Source organism: Schistocerca piceifrons, chromosome 9 (assembly GCF_021461385.2).
Source record: "Schistocerca piceifrons isolate TAMUIC-IGC-003096 chromosome 9, iqSchPice1.1, whole genome shotgun sequence".
Taxonomy (NCBI): Eukaryota; Metazoa; Arthropoda; class Insecta; order Orthoptera; family Acrididae; genus Schistocerca; species Schistocerca piceifrons.
In genome coordinates, this window is record NC_060146.1 from 2,514,570 (window position 1) to 2,541,601 (window position 27,032).

The window sequence follows — 27,032 nt, forward strand, 5'->3', positions numbered from 1 at the left end:
GTCAGCTGGAAGACGATATATTAAATCTCGACGCAATTAGTGTGTTCCATCGTAATTAGGAGGCCTTGAACGTTACAATTAACTAAGAGTTTTGTATTGGATTCGAAAATCTAGACTCACAGGTGAACGACCATAAGGTGCCCGAGGCGGCAATATCCCCTTGTAGACAAGTCGGCTGGAGGTCGATGTATTGACTCTCGACACAATCTTAGTGTTCCATCGTAACTAGGAGGCCCTGAATGTTACAATTAACTATAAGTTTTTCGTCGGATTCGAAAATCCAGAATCACTGGAGACGGACCATAAGGTTCCGGAAGCAGCAATATCCCCTTGGAGACCAGTCCGCTGGAAGACGGTGTATTGAATCGCGACGGAATTTGAGTGCTCCATCGTCATTATGAGGCCCTGAACATTACAATTAACTATCAGTTTCGCGTCGGATTCGAAAATCTAGACTCACAGGAGACGGACCACATGGAGCCCGAGGCGGCAATATCCCGTTGTAGACAAGTCGGTTGGAGGTCGATGTATTGACTCTCGACACAATCTTAGTGTTCCATCGACATTTGGAGGCATTGAACGTTACAATTAACAATCAGTTTCGCGTCGGATTTGAAAATCTAGACTCACAGGTGAGAGACCATAAGGAGCCCGAGGCAGCAATATCCCAATGAAAACAAGTCAGCTGGAAGACGATATATTGAATCTCGACGCAATTAGAGTGTTCCATCGTAATTAGGAGGCCCTGTACGTTACAGTTAACTATGAGTTTTGCATCGGATTCGAAAATCTTGACTTATAGGAGAAGGACCGTATGGTGCCCGAGGCAGCAATATCCCCTTGGAGACAAGTCAGCTGAAGGACGATGTATTGAATCTTGACGAATGAGAGTGCTCCATCGTCATTATTAGACCCTGAACGTTACAATTAACTGTCATTATCGCGTGTGATTCGAAAATCTAGACGTACAGGTGAACGATCATAAAGTGCACCAGGCAGCAATAGACGCTTGGAGCAAGTCGGCAGGAGGACGATGTTTTGGATCGGGACGCAATTAGAGTGTTCCATCGTAACTAGGAGGCCCTGAATGTTACAATTAACTATAAGTTTTTCGTCGGATTGGAAATTCTAGACTCACTGGAGACGGACCTTAAGGTTCCGGAAGCAGCAGTATCCCCTTGGAGACCAGTCCCCTGGAGGACGATGTATTGGATCGCGACGCAATTTGAGTGTTCCATCGTAACTAGGAGGCCATGTATGTTATAATTAACTATAAGTTTTTCGTCGGATTCGAAAATATAGACTCACTGGAGACGGACCATAAGGTTCCGGAAGCAGCAATATCCCCTTGGAGACCAGTCCGCTGGTGGACGATGTATTGAATCGCGACGCAATTTGAGTGCTCCAGCGTCATTAGGAGGCCCTGAACGGTACAATTAACTATCAGTTTCGCGTCGGATTCGAAAATCTAAACTTACAGGAGAAGGACCGTATGGTGCCCGAGGCAGCAATATCCCCTTGGAGACAAGTCGCCTGAAGGACGATGTATTGAATTTCGACGAAATATGAGTGTTCCATCGTCTTTAGGAGGCCCTGAACGTTACAATTAACTATAAGTTTTTCGTCGGATTCGAAAATCTAGACTCACTGGAGACGGACCATAAGGTTCCGGAAGCAGCATTATCCCCTTGGAGACCAGGCCGCTGGAGGACGATGTATTGAATCGCGACGCATTTTGAGTGCTCCATCGTCATTAGGAGACCCTGACGTTACAATTAACTATCAGTTATGCGTCGGATTCGAAAATCTAGACTCACAGGAGAACGACCATAAGGTGCCCGAGGCAGCGACAGACCCTTGGAGACAAGTTGGCTGGAGGCCGATGTATTGAATATTGACGCAATTTGAGTGTTCCATCGTCTTTTGGAGGCCCTGAACATTACAATTAACTATCAGTTTCGCGTCGGATTCGAAAATCTAGACTCACAGGAGACGGACCACATGGAGCCCGAGGCGGCAATATCCCCTTGTAGACAAGTCGGCTGGAGGTCGATGTATTGACTCTCGACACAATCTTAGTGTTCCATCGTCATTTGGAGGCAATGAACGTTACAATTAACAATCAGTTTCGCGTCGGATTTGAAAATCTAGACTCACAGGTGAGCGACCATTAGGAGCCCGAGGCAGCAATATCCCAATTAAAACAAGTAAGCTGGAAGACGATAAATTGAATCTCGACGCAATTAGAGTGTTCCATCGTAATTAGGAAGCCCTGTACGTTACAAGTAACTATGAGTTTTGCATCGGATTCGAAGATCTAGACTCACAGGTGAACGATCATAAGGTGCCCGAGGCGGCAATATCCCCTTGAAGACAAGTCGGCTGGAGGTCGTTGTATTGACTCTCGACACAATCTTAGTGTTCCATCGTAACTAGGAGGCCCTGAATGTTACAATTAACTATAAGTTTTTCGTCGGATTCGAAAATCCAGACTCACTGGAGACGGACCATAAGGTTCCGGAAGCAGCAATATCTCCTTGGAGACCTGTCCGCTGGAATACGGTGTATTGAATCGCGACGGAATTTGAGTGCTCCATTGTCATTATGAGGCCCTGAACGTTACAATTAACTATCAGTTTCGCTTCGGATTCGAAAATCTTAACTTATAGGAGAAGGACCGTATGGTGCCCTAAGAAGCAATATCCCCTTGGAGACAAGTCAGCTGAAGGACGATGTATTGAATCTTGACGCAATTTGAGTGCTCCATCGTCATTATTAGGCCCTGAACGTTACACTTAACTGTCAGTTTTGCGTCGGGTTCGAAAATCTAGACTCACTGGAGAACGATCATATAGTGCCCGAGGCAACAATAGACCCTTGGAGACAAGTCGCCTGGAGGACGATGTATCGGATCCCGACGCAACTTGAGTTTCCATCGTCATTAGGAGGCCCTGAATGTTACAATTATCTATCAGTTGTTCGTCGGATTCGAAAATCTAGACTCACATAAGGTGACCGTGGCAACGATATCCCCTTGGAGACCAGTCCGCTGGAGGCCGATGTATTGAATCGCGACGCAATTTAAGTGCCGCATCGTCGTTAGGAGGCCATGAACGTTACAATTAACTATCAGTATATCGTCGGATTCGAAAATCTAGACTCACAGGACACGGAACACATGGAACCCGAGGCAGCATATCCCCTTCTAGACAAGTGGGCTGGAGGTCCATGTATTGACTCAAGACGCAAATTGAGTGTTCCATCGTCATTAGGAGTCGCTGAACGTAACAATTAACTATCATTTTTGCGTCGGATTCGAAAATCTAGACTGACAGGAGAACGACTATAAGGTGCCCGAGGCAGGAATAGACCATTGGAGACAAGTCGGCTGGAGGACGATGTATTGACACTCGATGCTATTTGAGTGTTCCATCGTCATTAGGAGGCACTGAACGTTACAATTAACTATCATTTTAGTGTCGGATTAGAAAATCTACTCAGAGGAGAAGTTCACACGGTGCCCGAGACAGCAATATCCCTTGAATACAAGTCGGCTGTAGGTCGATGTTTTGAATCTCGACGCAATTCGAGTGTTCCATCGTCATTAGGAGGCCCTGAACGTTACAGTTAACAATCAGTTTTGCGTCGGATTAGAAAATCTAGACTCACTGGAGATCGACCATAAGGTGACCGAGGCAGCAATAGACCCTTGGAGACAAGTCGGCTGAAGGACGATGTATTGAATACCCCCTTGTAGACAAGTCGGCTGGAGGTCGATGTATTGACTCTCGACACAATCTTAGTGTTCCATTGCCATTAGGAGGCCCTGAACGTTACAATTAACAATCAGTTTCGCGTCGGATTTGAAAATCTAGACTCACAGGAGAGCGACCTTAAGGAGCCCGAGGCAGTAATATCCCCTTGAAAACAAGTCAGCTGGAAGACGATATATTGAATCTCGACGCAATTAGAGTGTTCCATCGTAATTAGGAGGCCCTGAACGTTACAATTAACTACGAGTTTTGCATCGGATTCGAAAATCTAGACTCACAGGTGAACGATCATAAGGTGCCCGAGGCAGCAATATCCCCATGAAAACAAGTCAGCTGGAAGACGATATATTAAATCTCGACGCAATTAGTGTGTTCCATCGTAATTAGGAGGCCTTGAACGTTACAATTAACTAAGAGTTTTGTATTGGATTCGAAAATCTAGACTCACAGGTGAACGACCATAAGGTGCCCGAGGCGGTAATATCCCCTTGTAGACAAGTCGGCTGGAGGTCGATGTATTGACTCTCGACACAATCTTAGTGTTCCATCGTAACTAGGAGGCCCTGAATGTTACAATTAACTATAAGTTTTTCGTCGGATTCGAAAATCCAGAATCACTGGAGACGGACCATAAGGTTCCGGAAGCAGCAATATCCCCTTGGAGACCAGTCCGCTGGAAGACGGTGTATTGAATCGCGACGGAATTTGAGTGCTCCATCGTCATTATGAGGCCCTGAACATTACAATTAACTATCAGTTTCGCGTCGGATTCGAAAATCTAGACTCACAGGAGACGGACCACATGGAGCCCGAGGCGGCAATATCCCGTTGTAGACAAGTCGGCTGGAGGTCGATGTATTGACTCTCGACACAATCTTAGTGTTCCATCGACATTTGGAGGCATTGAACGTTACAATTAACAATCAGTTTCGCGTCGGATTTGAAAATCTAGACTCACAGGTGAGCGACCATAAGGAGCCCGAGGCAGCAATATCCCAATGAAAACAAGTCAGCTGGAAGACGATATATTGAATCTCGACGCAATTAGAGTGTTCCATCGTAATTAGGAGGCCCTGTACGTTACAATTAACTATGAGTTTTGCATCGGATTCGAAAATCTTGACTTATAGGAGAAGGACCGTATGGTGCCCGAGGCAGCAATATCCCCTTGGAGACAAGTCAGCTGAAGGACGATGTATTGAATCTTGACGAATGAGAGTGCTCCATCGTCATTATTAGACCCTGAACGTTACAATTAACTGTCATTATCGCGTGTGATTCGAAAATCTAGACGTACAGGTGAACGATCATAAAGTGCACCAGGCAGCAATAGACGCTTGCAGCAAGTCGGCAGGAGGACGATGTTTTGGATCGGGACGCAATTAGAGTGTTCCATCGTAACTAGGAGGCTTTGAATGTTACAATTAACTATAAGTTTTTCGTCGTATTGGAAATTCTAGACTCACTGGACACGGACCTTAAGGTTCCGGAAGCAGCAGTATCCCCTTGGAGACCAGTCCGCTGGAGGACGATGGATTGGATCGCGACGCAATTTGAGTGTTCCATCGTCATTAGGAGGGCCTGAACGTTACAATTAACAATCATTTTCGCGTCGGATTTGAAAATCTAGACTCACAGGAGAGCGACCATAAGGAGCCCGAGGCAGCAAAATCCCCATGAAAACAAGTCAGCTGGAAGACGATATATTGAATCTCGACGCAATTAGAGTGTTCCATCGTAATTAGGAGGCCCTGAGCGTTACAATTAACTATCATTTTCGCGTCGGATTCCAAAATCTACTTACAGGGGAAGTTCATATTGTGCTCGTGACAGCAATATCCCCTTGGATACAAACCGGCAGGAGGACGATGTATTGAATCTCGACGCAATTTGAGTGTTCCATCGTCATTAGGGGGCCCTGAACGTTAGTTATGCGTCTATATAAGTAATGCGTCTATATAAGTTTTTCGTCGGATTCGAAAATTCAGACTCACTGGAGACGGACCATAAGGTTCCGGAAGCAGCACTATCCTCTTGGAGACAAGTCCGGTGGAAGACGATGTATTGAATCGCGACGGAATTTGAGTGCTCCATCGTCATTTTGAGGCCCTGAACGTTACAATTAACTATCATTATCGCGTCGGATTCGAAAATCTAGACTTACAGGTGAACGATCTTAAGGTGCCCCAGGCAGCAATACACGCTTGGAGACAAGTCGGCTGGAGGACGATGTTTTGGATCGCGACGCAATTTGAGTGTTCCATCGTAACTAGGAGGCCCTGAATGTTACAATTAACTATAAGTTTTTCGTCGGATTGGAAATTCTAGACTCACTGGAGACGGACCTTAAGGTTCCGGAAGCAGCAGTATCCCCTTGGAGACCAGTCCGCTGGAGGACGATGTATTGAATCGCGACGCAATTTGAGTGCTCCAGCGTCATTAGGAGGCCCTGAACGGTACAATTAACCATCAGTTTCGCGTCGGATTCGAAAATCTAAACTTACAGGAGAAGGACCGTATGGTGCCCGAGGCAGCAATATCCCCTTGGAGGCAAGTCGCCTGAAGGACGATGTATTGAATCTCGACGAAATTAGAGTGTTCCATCGTCTTTAGGAGGCCCTGAACGTTACAATTAACTATAAGTTTTTCGTCGGATTCGAAAATCTAGACTCACTGGAGACGGACCATAAGGTTCCGGAAGCAGCAATATCCCCTTGGAGAACAGGCCGCTGGAGGACGATGTATTGAATCGCGACGCATTTTGAGTGCTCCATTGTCATTACGAGACCCTGACGTTACAATTAACTATCAGTTATGCGTCGGATTCGAAAATCTAGACTCACAGGAGAACGACCATAAGGTGCCCGAGGCAGCAACAGACCCTTGAGGACAAGTTGGCTGGAGGCCGATGTATTGAATATTGACGCAATTTGAGTGTTCCATCGTCTTTTGGAGGCCCTGAACATTACAATTAACTATCAGTTTCGCGTCGGATTCGAGAATCTAGACTCACAGGAGACGGACCTCATGGAGCCCGAGGCGGCAATATCCCCTTGTAGACAAGTCGGCTGGAGGTCGATGTATTGACTCTCGACACAATCTTAGTGTTCCATCGTCATTTGGAGGCATTGAACGTTACAATTAACAATCAGTTTCGCGTCGGATTTGAAAATCTAGACTCACAGGTGAGCGACCATAAGGAGCCCGAGGCAGCAATATCCCAATGAAAACAAGTAAGCTGGAAGACGATATATTGAATCTCGACGCAATTAGAGTGTTCCATCGTAATTAGGAAGCCCTGTACGTTACAATTAACTATGAGTTTTGCATCGGATTCGAAAATCTAGACTCACAGGTGAACGATCATAAGGTGCCCGAGGCGTCAATATCCCCTTGTAGACAAGTCGGCTGGAGGTCGTTGTATTGACTCTCGACACAATCTTAGTGTTCCATCGTAACTAGCAGGCCCTGAATGTTACAATTAACTACAAGTTTTTCGTCGGATTCGAAAATCCAGACTCACTGGAGACGGACCATAAGGTTCCGGAAGCAGCAATATCCCCTTGCAGACCTGTCCGCTGTAATACGGTGTATTGAATCGCGACGGAATTTGAGTGCTCCATCGTCATTATGAGGCCCTGAACGTTACAATTAACTATCAGTTTCGCTTCGGATTCGAAAATCTTGACTTATAGGAGAAGGACCGTGTGGTGCCCGAGGCAGCAATATCCCCTTGTAGACAAGTCGGCTGGAGGTCGATGTATTGACTCTCGACACAATCATAGTGTTCCATCGTCATTTGGAGGCATTGAACGTTACAATTAGTTTCGCGTCGGATTTGAAAATCTAGACTCACAGGTGAGCGACCATAAGGAGCCCGAGGCAGCAATATCCCAATGAAAACAAGTCAGCTGGAAGACGATGTATTGAATCTTGACGCAATGAGAGTGCTCCATCGTCATTATTAGGCCCTGAACGTTACAATCAGTTTCGCGTCGGATTTGAAAATCTAGACTCACAGGTGAGCGACCATAAGGAGCCCGAGGCAGCAATATCCCAATGAAAACAAGTCAGCTGGAAGACGATGTATTGAATCTTGACGCAATGAGAGTGCTCCATCGTCATTATTAGGCCCTGAACGTTATAATTAACTGTCATTATCGCGTGTGATTCGAAAATCTAGACTTACAGGTGAACGATCATAAGGTGCACCAGGCAGCAATAGACGCTTGGAGCAAGTCGGCTGGAGGACGATGTTTTGGATCGGGCCGCAATTAGAGTGTTCCATCGTAACTAGGAGGCCCTGAATGTTACAATGAACTATAAGTTTTTCGTCGGATTGGAAATTCTAGACTCACTGGACACCGACCTTAAGGTTCCGGAAGCAGCAGTATCCCCTTGGAGACCAGTCCGCTGGAGGACGATGGATTGGATCGCGACGCAATTTGAGTGTTGCATCGTCATTAGGAGGCCCTGAACGTTACAATTAACAATCAGTTTCGCGTCGGATTTGAAAATCTAGACTCACAGGAGAGCGACCATAAGGAGCCCGAGGCAGCAAAATCCCCATGAAAACAAGTCAGCTGGAAGACGATATATTGAATCTCGACGCAATTAGAGTGTTCCATCGTAATTAGGAGGCCATGAGCGTTACAATTAACTATAAGTTTTTCGTCGGATTCGAAATTATAGACTCACTGGAGACGGACCATAAGGTTCCGGAAGCAGCAATATCCCCTTGGAGATCAGTCCGCTGGAGGACGATGTATTGAATCGCGACGCAATGTGAGTGCTCCAGCGTCATTAAGAGGCCCTGAACGGTAGAATTAACTATCAGTTTCGCGTCGGATTCGAAAATCTAAAATTACAGGAGAAGGACCGTATGGTGCCCGAGGCAGCAATATCCCCTTGGAGACAAGTCGCCTGAAGGACGATGTATTGAATCTCGACGAAATTGGAGTGTTCCATCGTCTTTAGGAGGCCCTGAACGTTACAATTAACTATAAGTTTTTCGTCGGATACGAAAATCTAGACTCACTGGAGACGGACCATAAGGTTCCGGAAGCAGCAATATCCCCTTGGAGATCAGTCCGCTGGAGGACGATGTATTGAATCGCGACGCAATGTGAGTGCTCCAGCGTCATTAGGAGGCCCTGAACGGTAGAATTAACTATCAGTTTCGCATCGGATTCGAAAATCTAGACTCACAGGAGACGGACCACATGGAGCCCGAGGCGGCAATATCCCCTTGTAGACAAGTCGGCTGGAGGTCGTTGTATTGACTCTCGACACAATCTTAGTGTTCCATCGTAACTAGGAGGCCCTGAATGTTACAATTAACTAAAAGTTTTTCGTCGGATTCGAAAATCCAGACTCACTGGAGACGGACCATAAGGTTCCGGAAGCAGCAATATCCCCTTGGAGACCTGTCCGCTGGAATACGGTGTATTGAATCGCGACGGAATTTGAGTGCTCCATCGTCATTATGAGGCCCTGAACGTTACAATTAACTATCAGTTTCGCTTCGGATTCGAAAATCTTAACTTATAGGAGAAGGACCGTATGGTGCCCGAGGAAGCAATATCCCCTTGGAGACAAGTCAGCTGAAGGACGATGTATTGAATCTTGACGCAATTTGAGTGCTCCATCGTCATTATGAGGCCCTGAACGTTACAATTAACTGTCCGTTTTGCGTCGGGTTCGAAAATCTAGACTCACTGGAGAACGATCATATAGTGCCCGAGGCAACAATAGACCCTTGGAGACAAGTCGCCTGGAGGACGATGTATCGGATCCCGACGCAATTTGAGTTTCCATCGTCATTAGGAGGCCCTGAATGTTACAATTATCTATCAGTTTTTCGTCGGATTCGAAAATCTAGACTCACATAAGGTGACCGTGGCAACGATATCCCCTTGGAGACCAGTCCGCTTGAGGACGATGTATTGAATCGCGACGCAATTTGAGTGCTGCATCGTCATTAGGAGGCCATGAACGTTACAATTAACTATCAGTATATCGTCGGATTCGAAAATCTAGACTCACAGGACACGGAACACATGGAACCCGAGGCAGCATATCCCCTTCTAGACAAGTGGGCTGGAGGTCCATGTATTGACTCAAGACGCAAATTGAGTGTTCCATCGTCATTAGGAGTCGCTGAACGTAACAATTAACTATCATTTTTGCGTCGGATTCGAAAATCTAGACTGACAGGAGAACGACCATAAGGTGCCCGAGGCAGCAACAGCCCCTTGGAGACAAGTTAGCTGGATTCCGATGTATAGAATCTTGACGCAATTTGAGTGTCCCATCGTCATTAGGAGGAACTGAACGTTATAATTAACAATCAGTTTTGCGTCGGATTAGAAAATCTAGTCTCACAGGAGAACGACTATAAGGTGCCCGAGGCAGGAATAGACCATTGGAGACAAGTCGGCTGGAGGACGATGTATTGACACTCGATGCTATTTGAGTGTTCCATCGTCATTAGGAGGCACTGAACGTTACAATTAACTATCATTTTAGTGTCGGATTAGAAAATCTACTCAGAGGAGAAGTTGACACGGTGCCCGAGACAGCAATATCCCTTGAATACAAGTCGGCTGTAGGTCGATGTTTTGAATCTCGACGCAATTCGAGTGTTCCATCGTCATTAGGAAACCCTGAACGTTACAGTTAACAATCAGTTTTGCGTCGGATTAGAAAATCTAGACTCACTGGAGATCGACCATAAGGTGACCGAGGCAGCAATAGACCCTTGGAGACAAGTCGGCTGAAGGACGATGTATTGAATACCCCCTTGTAGACAAGTCGGCTGGAGGTCGATGTATTGACTCTCGACACAATCTTAGTGTTCCATTGCCATTAGGAGGCCCTGAACGTTACAATTAACAATCAGTTTCGCGTCGGATTTGAAAATCTAGACTCACAGGAGAGCGACCTTAAGGAGCCCGAGGCAGTAATATCCCCTTGAAAACAAGTCAGCTGGAAGACGATATATTGAATCTCGACGCAATTAGAGTGTTCCATCGTAATTAGGAGGCCCTGAACGTTACAATTAACTATGAGTTTTGCATCGGATTCGAAAATCTAGACTCACAGGTGAACGATCATAAGGTGCCCGAGGCAGCAATATCCCCATGAAAACAAGTCAGCTGGAAGACGATATATTAAATCTCGACGCAATTAGTGTGTTCCATCGTAATTAGGAGGCCTTGAACGTTACAATTAACTAAGAGTTTTGTATTGGATTCGAAAATCTAGACTCACAGGTGAACGACCATAAGGTGCCCGAGGCGGCAATATCCCCTTGTAGACAAGTCGGCTGGAGGTCGATGTATTGACTCTCGACACAATCTTAGTGTTCCATCGTAACTAGGAGGCCCTGAATGTTACAATTAACTATAAGTTTTTCGTGGGATTCGAAAATCCAGAATCACTGGAGACGGACCATAAGGTTCCGGAAGCAGCAATATCCCCTTGGAGACCAGTCCGCTGGAAGACGGTGTATTGAATCGCGACGGAATTTGAGTGCTCCATCGTCATTATGAGGCCCTGAACATTACAATTAACTATCAGTTTCGCGTCGGATTCGAAAATCTAGACTCACAGGAGACGGACCACATGGAGCCCGAGGCGGCAATATCCCGTTGTAGACAAGTCGGTTGGAGGTCGATGTATTGACTCTCGACACAATCTTAGTGTTCCATCGACATTTGGAGGCATTGAACGTTACAATTAACAATCAGTTTCGCGTCGGATTTGAAAATCTAGACTCACAGGTGAGAGACCATAAGGAGCCCGAGGCAGCAATATCCCAATGAAAACAAGTCAGCTGGAAGACGATATATTGAATCTCGACGCAATTAGAGTGTTCCATCGTAATTAGGAGGCCCTGTACGTTACAATTAACTATGAGTTTTGCATCGGATTCGAAAATCTTGACTTATAGGAGAAGGACCGTATGGTGCCCGAGGCAGCAATATCCCCTTGGAGACAAGTCAGCTGAAGGACGATGTATTGAATCTTGACGAATGAGAGTGCTCCATCGTCATTATTAGACCCTGAACGTTACAATTAACTGTCATTATCGCGTGTGATTCGAAAATCTAGACGTACAGGTGAACGATCATAAAGTGCACCAGGCAGCAATAGACGCTTGGAGCAAGTCGGCAGGAGGACGATGTTTTGGATCGGGACGCAATTAGAGTGTTCCATCGTAACTAGGAGGCCCTGAATGTTACAATTAACTATAAGTTTTTCGTCGGATTGGAAATTCTAGACTCACTGGAGACGGACCTTAAGGTTCCGGAAGCAGCAGTATCCCCTTGGAGACCAGTCCCCTGGAGGACGATGTATTGGATCGCGACGCAATTTGAGTGTTCCATCGTAACTAGGAGGCCATGTATGTTATAATTAACTATAAGTTTTTCGTCGGATTCGAAAATATAGACTCACTGGAGACGGACCATAAGGTTCCGGAAGCAGCAATATCCCCTTGGAGACCAGTCCGCTGGTGGACGATGTATTGAATCGCGACGCAATTTGAGTGCTCCAGCGTCATTAGGAGGCCCTGAACGGTACAATTAACTATCAGTTTCGCGTCGGATTCGAAAATCTAAACTTACAGGAGAAGGACCGTATGGTGCCCGAGGCAGCAATATCCCCTTGGAGACAAGTCGCCTGAAGGACGATGTATTGAATTTCGACGAAATATGAGTGTTCCATCGTCTTTAGGAGGCCCTGAACGTTACAATTAACTATAAGTTTTTCGTCGGATTCGAAAATCTAGACTCACTGGAGACGGACCATAAGGTTCCGGAAGCAGCATTATCCCCTTGGAGACCAGGCCGCTGGAGGACGATGTATTGAATCGCGACGCATTTTGAGTGCTCCATCGTCATTAGGAGACCCTGACGTTACAATTAACTATCAGTTATGCGTCGGATTCGAAAATCTAGACTCACAGGAGAACGACCATAAGGTGCCCGAGGCAGCGACAGGCCCTTGGAGACAAGTTGGCTGGAGGCCGATGTATTGAATATTGACGCAATTTGAGTGTTCCATCGTCTTTTGGAGGCCCTGAACATTACAATTAACTATCAGTTTCGCGTCGGATTCGAAAATCTAGACTCACAGGAGACGGACCACATGGAGCCCGAGGCGGCAATATCCCCTTGTAGACAAGTCGGCTGGAGGTCGATGTATTGACTCTCGACACAATCTTAGTGTTCCATCGTCATTTGGAGGCAATGAACGTTACAATTAACAATCAGTTTCGCGTCGGATTTGAAAATCTAGACTCACAGGTGAGCGACCATTAGGAGCCCGAGGCAGCAATATCCCAATTAAAACAAGTAAGCTGGAAGACGATAAATTGAATCTCGACGCAATTAGAGTGTTCCATCGTAATTAGGAAGCCCTGTACGTTACAAGTAACTATGAGTTTTGCATCGGATTCGAAGATCTAGACTCACTGGAGACGGACCATAAGGTTCCGGAAGCAGCAATATCTCCTTGGAGACCTGTCCGCTGGAATACGGTGTATTGAATCGCGACGGAATTTGAGTGCTCCATCGTCATTATGAGGCCCTGAACGTTACAATTAACTATCAGTTTCGCTTCGGATTCGAAAATCTTAACTTATAGGAGAAGGACCGTATGGTGCCCTAAGAAGCAATATCCCCTTGGAGACAAGTCAGCTGAAGGACGATGTATTGAATCTTGACGCAATTTGAGTGCTCCATCGTCATTATTAGGCCCTGAACGTTACACTTAACTGTCAGTTTTGCGTCGGGTTCGAAAATCTAGACTCACTGGAGAACGATCATATAGTGCCCGAGGCAACAATAGACCCTTGGAGACAAGTCGCCTGGAGGACGATGTATCGGATCCCGACGCAACTTGAGTTTCCATCGTCATTAGGAGGCCCTGAATGTTACAATTATCTATCAGTTGTTCGTCGGATTCGAAAATCTAGACTCACATAAGGTGACCGTGGCAACGATATCCCCTTGGAGACCAGTCCGCTGGAGGCCGATGTATTGAATCGCGACGCAATTTAAGTGCCGCATCGTCGTTAGGAGGCCATGAACGTTACAATTAACTATCAGTATATCGTCGGATTCGAAAATCTAGACTCACAGGACACGGAACACATGGAACCCGAGGCAGCATATCCCCTTCTAGACAAGTGGGCTGGAGGTCCATGTATTGACTCAAGACGCAAATTGAGTGTTCCATCGTCATTAGGAGTCGCTGAACGTAACAATTAACTATCATTTTTGCGTCGGATTCGAAAATCTAGACTGACAGGAGAACGACCATAAGGTGACCGAGGCAGCAACAGCCCCTTGGAGACAAGTTAGCTGGATTCCGATGTATAGAATCTTGACGCAATTTGAGTGTCCCATCGTCATTAGGAGGAACTGAACGTTATAATTAACAATCAGTTTTGCGTCGGATTAGAAAATCTAGTCTCACAGGAGAACGACTATAAGGTGCCCGAGGCAGGAATAGACCATTGGAGACAAGTCGGCTGGAGGACGATGTATTGACACTCGATGCTATTTGAGTGTTCCATCGTCATTAGGAGGCACTGAACGTTACAATTAACTATCATTTTAGTGTCGGATTAGAAAATCTACTCAGAGGAGAAGTTCACACGGTGCCCGAGACAGCAATATCCCTTGAATACAAGTCGGCTGTAGGTCGATGTTTTGAATCTCGACGCAATTCGAGTGTTCCATCGTCATTAGGAGGCCCTGAACGTTACAGTTAACAATCAGTTTTGCGTCGGATTAGAAAATCTAGACTCACTGGAGATCGACCATAAGGTGACCGAGGCAGCAATAGACCCTTGGAGACAAGTCGGCTGAAGGACGATGTATTGAATACCCCCTTGTAGACAAGTCGGCTGGAGGTCGATGTATTGACTCTCGACACAATCTTAGTGTTCCATTGCCATTAGGAGGCCCTGAACGTTACAATTAACAATCAGTTTCGCGTCGGATTTGAAAATCTAGACTCACAGGAGAGCGACCTTAAGGAGCCCGAGGCAGTAATATCCCCTTGAAAACAAGTCAGCTGGAAGACGATATATTGAATCTCGACGCAATTAGAGTGTTCCATCGTAATTAGGAGGCCCTGAACGTTACAATTAACTATGAGTTTTGCATCGGATTCGAAAATCTAGACTCACAGGTGAACGATCATAAGGTGCCCGAGGCAGCAATATCCCCATGAAAACAAGTCAGCTGGAAGACGATATATTAAATCTCGACGCAATTAGTGTGTTCCATCGTAATTAGGAGGCCTTGAACGTTACAATTAACTAAGAGTTTTGTATTGGATTCGAAAATCTAGACTCACAGGTGAACGACCATAAGGTGCCCGAGGCGGCAATATCCCCTTGTAGACAAGTCGGCTGGAGGTCGATGTATTGACTCTCGACACAATCTTAGTGTTCCATCGTAACTAGGAGGCCCTGAATGTTACAATTAACTATAAGTTTTTCGTCGGATGCGAAAATCCAGAATCACTGGAGACGGACCATAAAGTTCCGGAAGCAGCAATATCCCCTTGGAGACCAGTCCGCTGGAAGACGGTGTATTGAATCGCGACGGAATTTGAGTGCTCCATCGTCATTATGAGGCCCTGAACATTACAATTAACTATCAGTTTCGCGTCGGATTCGAAAATCTAGACTCACAGGAGACGGACCACATGGAGCCCGAGGCGGCAATATCCCGTTGTAGACAAGTCGGTTGGAGGTCGATGTATTGACTCTCGACACAATCTTAGTGTTCCATCGACATTTGGAGGCATTGAACGTTACAATTAACAATCAGTTTCGCGTCGGATTTGAAAATCTAGACTCACAGGTGAGCGACCATAAGGAGCCCGAGGCAGCAATATCCCAATGAAAACAAGTCAGCTGGAAGACGATATATTGAATCTCGACGCAATTAGAGTGTTCCATCGTAATTAGGAGGCCCTGTACGTTACAATTAACTATGAGTTTTGCATCGGATTCGAAAATCTTGACTTATAGGAGAAGGACCGTATGGTGCCCGAGGCAGCAATATCCCCTTGGAGACAAGTCAGCTGAAGGACGATGTATTGATTCTTGACGAATGAGAGTGCTCCATCGTCATTATTAGACCCTGAACGTTACAATTAACTGTCATTATCACGTGTGATTCGAAAATCTAGACGTACAGGTGAACGATCATAAAGTGCACCAGGCAGCAATAGACGCTTGCAGCAAGTCGGCAGGAGGACGATGTTTTGGATCGGGACGCAATTAGAGTGTTCCATCGTAACTAGGAGGCTTTGAATGTTACAATTAACTATAAGTTTTTCGTCGTATTGGAAATTCTAGACTCACTGGACACGGACCTTAAGGTTCCGGAAGCAGCAGTATCCCCTTGGAGACCAGTCCGCTGGAGGACGATGGATTGGATCGCGACGCAATTTGAGTGTTCCATCGTCATTAGGAGGCCCTGATCGTTACAATAAACAATCAGTTTCGCGTCGGATTTGAAAATCTAGACTCACAGGAGAGCGACCATAAGGAGCCCGAGGCAGCAAAATCCCCATGAAAACAAGTCAGCTGGAAGACGATATATTGAATCTCGACGCAATTAGAGTGTTCCATCGTAATTAGGAGGCCCTGAGCGTTACAATTAACTATGAGTTTTGCATCGGATTCGAGAATCTAGACTCACAGGTGAACGATCATAAGGTGCCCGAGGCGGCAATATCCCCTTGTAGACAAATCGGCTGGAGGTCGATGTAATGACTCTCGACATAATCTTAGTGTTCCATCGTAAATAGGACGCCCTGAATGTTACAATTAACTATAAGTTTTTCGTCGGATTCGAAAATCCAGACTCACTGGAGACGACCATAAGGTTCCGGAAGCAGCAATATCCCCTTGGAGACAAGTCCGCTGGAAGACGATGTATTGAATCGCGACGGAATTTGAGTGCTCCATCGTCAGTTTGAGGCCCTGAACGTTACAATTAACTATCATTATCGCGTCGGATTCGAAAATCTAGACTTACAGGTGAACGATCATAAGGTGCCCCAGGCAGCAATAGACGCTTGGAGACAAGTCGGCTGGAGGACGATGATTTTAATCGCGACGCAATTTGAGTGTTCCATCGTAACTAGGAGGCCCTGAATGTTACAATTAACTATAAGTTTTTCGTCGGATTGGAAATTCTAGACTCACTGGAGACGGACCTTAAGGCTCCGGAAGCAGCAGTATCCCCTTGGAGACCAGTCCCCTGGAGGACGATGTATTGGATCGCGACGCAATTTGAGTGTTCCATCGTAACTAGGAGGCCATGTATGTTATAATTAACTATAAGTTTTTCGTCGGATTCGAAAATATAGACTCACTGGAGACGGACCATAAGGTTCCGGAAGCAGCAATATCCCCTTGGAGACCAGTCCGCTGGTGGACGATGTATTGAATCGCGACGCAATTTGAGTGCTCCAGCGTCATTAGGAGGCCCTGAACGGTACAATTAACTATCAGTTTCGCGTCGGATTCGAAAATCTAAACTTACAGGAGAAGGACCGTATGGTGCCCGAGGCAGCAATATCCCCTTGTAGACAAGTCGGCTGGAGGTCGATGTATTGACTCTCGACACAATCTTAGTGTTCCATCGTAACTAGGAGGCCCTGAATGTTACAATTAACTATAAGTTTTTCGTCGGATTCGAAAATCCAGACTCACTGGAGACGGACCATAAGGTTCCGGAAGCAGCAATATCCCCTTGGAGACCTGTCCGCTGGAATACGGTGTATTGAATCGCGACGGAATTTGAGTGCTCCATCGTCATTATGAGGCCCTGAACGTTACAATTAACTATCAGTTTCGCTTCGGATTCGAAAATCTTAACTTATAGGAGAAGGACCGTATGGTGCCCGAGGAAGCAATATCCCCTTGGAGACAAGTCAGCTGAAGGACGATGTATTGAATCTTGACGCAATTTGAGTGCTCCATCGTCATTATTAGGCCCTGAACGTTACAATTAACTGTCAGTTTTGCGTCGGGTTCGAAAATCTAGACTCACTGGAGAACGATCATATATTGCCCGAGGCAACAATAGACCCTTGGAGACAAGTCGCCTGGAGGACGATGTATCGGATCCCGACGCAATTTGAGTTTCCATCGTCATTAGGAGGCCCTGAATGTTACAATTATCTATCAGTTGTTCGTCGGATTCGAAAATCTAGACTCACATAAGGTGACCGTGGCAACGATATCCCCTTGGAGACCAGTCCGCTGGAGGACGATGTATTGAATCGCGACGCAATTTGAGTGCTGCATCGTCGTTAGGAGGCCATGAACGTTACAATTAACTATCAGTATATCGTCGGATTCGAAAATCTAGACTCACAGGACACGGAACACATGGAACCCGAGCCAGCATATCCCCTTCTAGACAAGTGGGCTGGAGGTCCATGTATTGACTCAAGACGCAAATTGAGTGTTCCATCGTCATTAGGAGTCGCTGAACGTAACAATTAACTATCATTTTTGCGTCGGATTCGAAAATCTAGACTGACAGGAGAACGACCATAAGGTGACCGAGGCAGCAACAGCCCCTTGGAGACAAGTTAGCTGGATTCCGATGTATAGAATCTTGACGCAATTTGAGTGACCCATCGTCATTAGGAGGAACTGAACGTTATAATTAACTATCAGTTTTGCGTCGGATTAGAAAATCTAATCTCACAGGAGAACGACTATAAGGTGCCCGAGGCAGGAATAGACCATTGGAGACAAGTCGGCTGGAGGACGATGTATTGACACTCGATGTTATTTGAGTGTTCCATCGTCATTAGGAGGCACTCAACGTTACAATTAACTATCATTTTAGTGTCTGATTAGAAAATCTACTCAGAGGAGAAGTTGACACGGTGCCCGAGACAGCAATATCCCTTGAATACAAGTCGGCTGTAGGTCGATGTTTTGAATCTCGACGCAATTCGAGTGTTCCATCGTCATTAGGAGGCCCTGAACGTTACAGTTAACAATCAGTTTTGCGTCGGATTCGAAAATCTAGACTCACAGGAGACGGACCACATGGAGCCCGAGGCGGCAATATCCCGTTGTAGACAAGTCGGCTGGAGGTCGATGTACTGACTCTCGACACAATCTTAGTGTTCCATCGACATTTGGAGGCATTGAACGTTACAATTAACAATCAGTTTCGCGTCGGATTTGAAAATCTAGAATCACAGGTGAGCGACCATAAGGAGCCCGAGGCAGCAATATCCCAATGAAAACAAGTCAGCTGGAAGACGATATATTGAATCTCGACGCAATTAGAGTATTCCATCGTAATTAGGAGGCCCTGTACGTTACAATTAACTATGAGTTTTGCATCGGATTCGAAAATCTTGACTTATAGGAGAAGGACCGTATGGTGCCCGAGGCAGCAATATCCCCTTGGAGACAAGTCAGCTGAAGGACGATGTATTGAATCTTGACGAATGAGAGTGCTCCATCGTCATTATTAGACCCTGAACGTTACAATTAACTGTCATTATCGCGTGTGATTCGAAAATCTAGACGTACAGGTGAACGATCATAAGGTGCACCAGATAGCAATAGACGCTTGGAGCAAGTCGGCAGGAGGACGATGTTTTGGAACGGGACGCAATTAGAGTGTTCCATCGTAATTAGGAGGCCCTGAATGTTACAATTAACTATAAGTTTTTCGTCGTATTGGAAATTCTAGACTCACTGGACACGGACCTTAAGGTTCCGGAAGCAGCAGTATCCCCTTGGAGACCAGTCCGCTGGAGGACGATGGATTGGATCGCGACGCAATTTGAGTGTTCCATCGTCATTAGGAGGCCCTGAACGTTACAATTAACAATCAGTTTCGCGGCGGATTTGAAAATCTAGACTCACAGGAGAGCGACCATATGGAGCCCGAGGCAGCAAAAGCCCCATGAAAACAAGTCAGCTGGAAGACGATATATTGAATCTCGACGCAATTAGAGTGTTCCATCGTAATTAGGAGGCCCTGAGCGATACAATTAACTATGAGTTTTGCATCGGATTCGAGAATCTAGACTCACAGGTGAACGATCATAAGGTGCCCGAGGCGGCAATATCCCCTTGTAGACAAATCGGCTGGAGGTCGATGTATTGACTCTCGACATAATCTTAGTGTTCCATCGTAAATAGGACGCCCTGAATGTTACAATTAACTATAAGTTTTTCGTCGGATTCGAAAATCCAGACACACTGGAGACGGACCATAAGGTTCCGGAAGCAGCAATATGCCCTTGGAGACAAGTCCGCTGGAAGACGATGTATTGAATCGCGACGGAATTTGAGTGCTCCATCGTCAGTTTGAGGCCCTGAACGTTACAATTAACTATCATTATCGCGTCGGATTCTAAAATCTAGACTTACAGGTGAACGATCATAAGGTGCCCCAGGCAGCAATAGACGCTTGGAGACAAGTCGGCTGGAGGACGATGATTTGGATCGCGACGCAATTTGAGTGTTCCATCGTAACTAGGAGGCCCTGAATGTTACAATTAACTATAAGTTTTTCGTCGGATTCGAAAATATAGACTCACTGGAGACGGACCATAAGGTTCCGGAAGCAGCAATATCCCCTTGGCGACCAGTCCGCTGGTGGACGATGTATTGAATCGCGATGCAATTTGAGTGCTCCAGCGTCATTAGGAGGCCCTGAACGGTACAATTAACTATCAGTTTCGCGTCGGATTCGAAAATCTAAACTTACAGGAGAAGGACCGTATGGTGCCCGAGGCAGCAATATCCCCTTGGAGACAAGTCGCCTGAAGGACGATGTATTGAATTTCGACGAAATATGAGTGTTCCATCGTCTTTAGGAGGCCCTGAACGTTACAATTAACTATAAGTTTTTCGTCGGATTCGAAAATCTAGACTCACTGGAGACGGACCATAAGGTTCCGGAAGCAGCAATATCCCCTTGGAGACCAGGCCGCTGGAGGACGATATATTGAATCGCGACGCATTTTGAGTGCTCCATCGTCATTAGGAGACCCTGACGTTACAATTAACTATCAGTTATGCGTCGGATTCGAAAATCTAGACTCACAGGAGAACGACCATAGGGTGCCCGAGGCAGCAACAGATCATCGGAGACAAGTTGGCTGGAGGCCGATGTATTGAATATTGACGCAATTTGAGTGTTCCATCGTCTTTTGGAGGCCCTGAACATTACAATTAACTATCAGTTTCGCGTCGGATTCGAAAATCTAGAACCACCGGAGACGGACCACATGGAGCCCGAGGCGGCAATATCCCCTTGTAGACAAGTCGGCTGGAGGACGATGTATTGACTCTCGACACAATCTTAGTGTTCCATCGTCATTTGGAGGCATTGAACGTTACAATTAACAATCAGTTTCGCGTCGGATTTGAAAATCTAGACTCACAGGTGAGCGACCATAAGGAGCCCGAGGCAGCAATATCCCAATGAAAACAAGTAAGCTGCAAGACGATATATTGAATCTCGACGCAATTAGAGTGTTCCATCGTAATTAGGAAGCCCTGTACGTTACAATTAACTATGAGTTTTGCATCGGATTCGAAAATCTAGACTCACAGGTGAACGATCATAAGGTGCCCGAGGCGGCAATATCCCCTTGTAGACAAGTCGGCTGGAGGTCGTTGTATTGACTCTCGACACAATCTTAGTGTTCCATCGTAACTAGGAAGCCCTGAATGTTACAATTAACTATAAGTTTTTCGTCGGATTCGAAAATCCAGACTCACTGGAGACGGACCATAAGGTTCCGGAAGCAGCAATATCCCCTTGGACACCTGTCCGTTGGAATACGGTGTATTGAATCGCGACGGAATTTGAGTGCTCCATCGTCATTAAGAGGCCCTGAACGTTACAATTAACTATCAGTTTCGCTTCGGATTCGAAAAATCTTAACTTATAGGAGAAGGACCGTATGGTGCCCGAGGAAGCAATATCCCCTTGGAGACAAGTCAGCTGAAGGACAATGTATTGAATCTTGACGCAATTTGAGTGCTCCATCGTCATTATTAGGCCCTGAACGTTACAATTAACTCTCAGTTTTGCTTCGGGTTCGAAAATCTAGACTCACTGGAGAACGATCATATAGTGCCCGACGCAACAATAGACCCTTGGAAGACGATGTATCGGATCCCGACGCAATTTGAGTTTCCATCGTCATTAGGAGGCCCTGAATCTTACAATTATCTAACAGTTTTTCGTCGGATTCGAAAATCTAGACTCACAGGACACGGAACACATGGAACACGAGGCAGCATATCCCCTTCTAGACAAGTGGGCTGGAGGTCCATGTATTGACTCAAGACGCAATTTGAGTGTTCCATCGTCATTAGGAGTCGCTGAACGTAACAATTAACTATCATTTTTGCGTCGGATTCGAATATCTAGACTGACAGGAGAACGACCATAAGGTGCCCGAGGCAGCAACAGCCCCTTGGAGACAAGTTAGCTGGATTCCGATGTATAGAATCTTGACGCAATTTGAGTGTCCCATCGTCATTAGGAGGAACTGAACGTTATAATTAACAATCAGTTTTGCGTCGGATTAGAAAGTCTAGTCTCACAGGAGAACGACTATAAGGTGCCCGAGGCAGGAATAGACCATTGGAGACAAGTCGGCTGGAGGACGATGTATTGACACTCAATGCTATTCGAGTGTTCCATCGTCATTAGGAGGCACTGAACGTTACAATTAACTATCATTTTAGTGTCGGATTAGAAAATCTACTCAGAGGAGAAGTTCACACGGTGCCCGAGACAGCAATATCCCTTGAATACAAGTCGGCTGTAGGTCGATGTTTTGAATCTCGACGCAATTCGAGTGTTCCATCGTCATTAGGAGGCCCTGAACGTTACTGTTAACAATCAGTTTTGCGTCGGATTAGAAAATCTAGACTCATTGGAGATCGACCATAAGGTGACCGAGGCAGCAATAGACCCTTGGAGACAAGTCGGCTGAAGGACGATGTATTGAATACCCCCCTTGTAGACAAGTCGGCTGGAGGTCGATGTATTGACTCTCGACACAATCTTAGTGTTCCATTGCCATTAGGAGGCCTGAACGTTACAATTAACAATCAGTTTCGCGTCGGATTTGAAAATCTAGACTCACAGGAGAGCGACCTTAAGGAGCCCGAGGCAGTAATATCCCCTTGAAAACAAGTCAGCTGGAAGACGATATATTGAATCTCGACGCAATTAGAGTGTTCCATCGTAATTAGGAGGCCCTGAACGTTACAATTAACTATGAGTTTTGCATCGGATTCGAAAATCTAGACTCACAGGTGAACGATCATGAGGTGCCCGAGGCAGCAATATCCCCATAAAAACAAGTCAGCTGGAAGACGATATATTAAATCTCGACGCAATTAGTGTGTTCCATCGTAATTAGGAGGCCTTGAACGTTACAATTAACTATGAGTTTTGCATTGGATTCGAAAATCTAGACTCACAGGTGAACGACCATAAGGTGCCCGAGGCGGCAATATCCCCTTGTAGACAAGTCGGCTGGAGGTCGATGTATTGACTCTCGACACAATCTTAGTGTTCCATCGTAACTAGGAGGCCCTGAATGTTACAATTAACTATAAGTTTTTCGTCGGATTCGAAAATCCAGACTCACTGGAGACGGACCATAAGGTTCCGGAAGCAGCAATATCCCCTTGGAGACCAGTCCGCTGGAAGACGGTGTATTGAATCGCGACGGAATTTGAGTGCTCCATCGTCATTATGAGGCCCTGAACATTACAATTAACTATCAGTTTCGCGTCGGATTCGAAAATCTAGACTCACAGGAGTCGGACCACATGGAGCCCGAGGCGGCAATATCCCGTTGTAGACAAGTCGGCTGGAGGTCGATGTACTGACTCTCGACACAATCTTAGTGTTCCATCGACATTTGGAGGCATTGAACGTTACAATTAACAATCAGTTTCGCGTCGGATTTGAAAATCTAGAATCATAGGTGAGCGACCATAAGGAGCCCGAGGCAGCAATATCCCAATGAAAACAAGTCAGCTGGAAGACGATATATTGAATCTCGTCGCAATTAGAGTGTTCCATCGTAATTAGGAGGCCCTGTACGTTACAATTAACTATGAGTTTTGCATCGGATTCGAAAATCTTGACTTATAGGAGAAGGACCGTATGGTGCCCGAGGCAGCAATATCCCCTTGGAGACAAGTCTCCTGAAGGACGATGTATTGAATTTCGACGAAATATGAGTGTTCCATCGTCTTTAGGAGGCCCTGAACGTTACAATTCACTATAAGTTTTTCGTCGGATTCGAAAATCTAGACTCACTGGAGACGGACCATAAGGTTCCGGAAGCAGCAATATCCCCTTGGAGACCAGGCCGCTGGAGGACGATATATTGAATCGCGACGCATTTTGAGTGCTCCATCGTCATTAGGAGACCCTGACGTTACAATTAACTATCAGTTATGCGTCGGATTCGAAAATCTAGACTCACAGGAGAACGACCATAAGGTGCCCGAGGCAGCAACAGACCCTTGGAGACAAGTTGGCTGGAGGCCGATGTATTGAATATTGACGCAATTTGAGTGTTCCATCGTCTTTTGGAGGCCCTGAACATTACAATTAACTATCAGTTTCGCGTCGGATTCGAAAATCTAGACTCACAGGAGACGGACCACATGGAGCCCGAGGCGGCAATATCCCCTTGTAGACAAGTCGGCTGGAGGACGATGTATTGACTCTCGACACAATCTTAGTGTTCCATCGTCATTTGGAGGCATTGAACGTTACAATTAACAATCAGTTTCGCGTCGGATTTGAAAATCTAGACTCACAGGTGAGCGACCATAAGGAGCCCGAGGCAGCAATATCCCAATGAAAACAAGTAAGCTGCAAGACGATATATTGAATCTCGACGCAATTAGAGTGTTCCATCGTAATTAGGAAGCCCTGTACGTTACAATTAACTATGAGTTTTGCATCGGATTCGAAAATCTAGACTCACAGGAGAACGATCATAAGGTGCCCGAGGCGGCAATATCCCCTTGTAGACAAGTCGGCTGGAGGTCGTTGTATTGACTCTCGACACAATCTTAGTGTTCCATCGTAACTAGGAGGCCCTGAATGTTACAATTAACTATAAGTTTTTCGTCGGATTCGAAAATCCAGACTCACTGGAGACGGACCATAAGGTTCCGGAAGCAGCAATATCCCCTTGGAGACCTGTCCGCTGGAATACGGTGTATTGAATCGCGGTGGAATTTGAGTGCTCCATCGTCATTAAGAGGCCCTGAATGTTACAATTATCTATCAGTTTTTCGTCGGATTCGAAAATCTAGACTCACAGGACACGGAACACATGGAACACGAGGCAGCATATCCCCTTCTAGACAAGTGGGCTGGAGGTCCATGTATTGACTCAAGACGCAATTTGAGTGTTCCATCGTCATTAGGAGTCGCTGAACGTAACAATTAACTATCATTTTTGCGTCGGATTCGAAAATCTAGACTGACAGGAGAACGACCATAAGGTGCCCGAGGCAGCAACAGCCCCTTGGAGACAAGTTAGCTGGATTCCGATGTATAGAATCTTGACGCAATTTGAGTGTCCCATCGTCATTAGGAGGAACTGAACGTTATAATTAACAATCAGTTTTGCGTCGGATTAGAAAGTCTAGTCTCACAGGAGAACGACTATAAGGTGCCCGAGGCAGGAATAGACCATTGGAGACAAGTCGGCTGGAGGACGATGTTTTGACACTCAATGCTATTTGAGTGTTCCATAGTCATTAGGAGGCACTGAACGTTACAATTAACTATCATTATAGTGTCGGATTCGAAAATCTACTCAGAGGAGAAGTTCATACGGTGCCCGAGACAGCAATATCCCTTGAATACAAGTCGGCTGAAGGTCGATGTTTTGAATCTCGACGCAATTCGAGTGTTCCATCGTCATTAGGAGGCCCTGAACGTTACAGTTAACAATCAGTTTTGCGTCGGATTAGAAAATCTAGACTCACTGGAGATCGACCAAGAGGTGACCGAGGCTGCAATAGACCCTTGGAGACAAGTCGCCTGAAGGACGATGTATTGAATACCCCCTTGTGTAGACAAGTCGGCTGGAGGTCGATGCATTGAATCTCGACACAATCTTAGTGTTCCATTGCCATTAGGAGGCCCTGAACGTTACAATTAACAATCAGTTTCGCGTCGGATTTCAAAATCTAGACTCACAGGTGAACGATCATAAGGTGCCCGAGGCAGCAATATCCCCATGAAAACAAGTCAGCTGGAAGACGATATATTAAATCTCGACGCAATTAGTGTGTTCCATCGTAATTAGGAGGCCTTGAACGTTACAATTAACTATAAGTTTTGCATTGGATTCGAAAATCTAGACTCACAGGTGAACGACCATAAGGTGCCCGAGGCGGCAATATCCCCTTGTAGACAAGTCGGCTGGAGGTCGATGTATTGACTCTCGACACAATCTTAGTGTTCCATCGTAACTAGGAGGCCCTGAATGTTACAATTAACAATAAGTTTTTCGTCGGATTCGAAAATCTAGAATCACTGGAGACGGACCATAAGGTTCCGGAAGCAGCAGTATCCCTTTGGAGACCAGTCCGCTGGAGGACTATGTATTGGATCCCGTCGCAATTTGAGTGTTCCATCGTCATTAGGAGGCCCTGAACGTTACTATTAACAATCAGTTTTGCGTCGGATTACAAAATCTAGAATCACAGGAGAACGACCATAATGTGTCCGAGGCAGCAATAGACGCTTGGAGACAATTCGGCTGGTGGGCGTAATATTGGATCGCGACGCAATTTGAGTGTTTCAGAGTCATTAGGAGGCCCTGAATGTTACATCTAACTATCAGTTTTTCGCCGGATTCGTAAATATAGACTCTCATAATGTGCCCGAGGCAGCAATATCTCCTTGGAGACCAGTCCGCAGGAGGACGATGTTTTGAATCGCGACGCAATTTGAGCGCTCCATCGTCATTAGGAGGCCCTGAACGTTACAATTAACTATAAGTTTCGCGTCGGATTCGAAAATCTAGACTCACAGGATAAGGACCATATGCTACCCGAGGCGGCAATAAACCCCTTGGAGACAAGTCGGCTGGAGGACGATATATTGAATCTCGACCCAATTTGAGTGTTCCATCGTCATTAGGAGGCGCTGAACGATACAATTA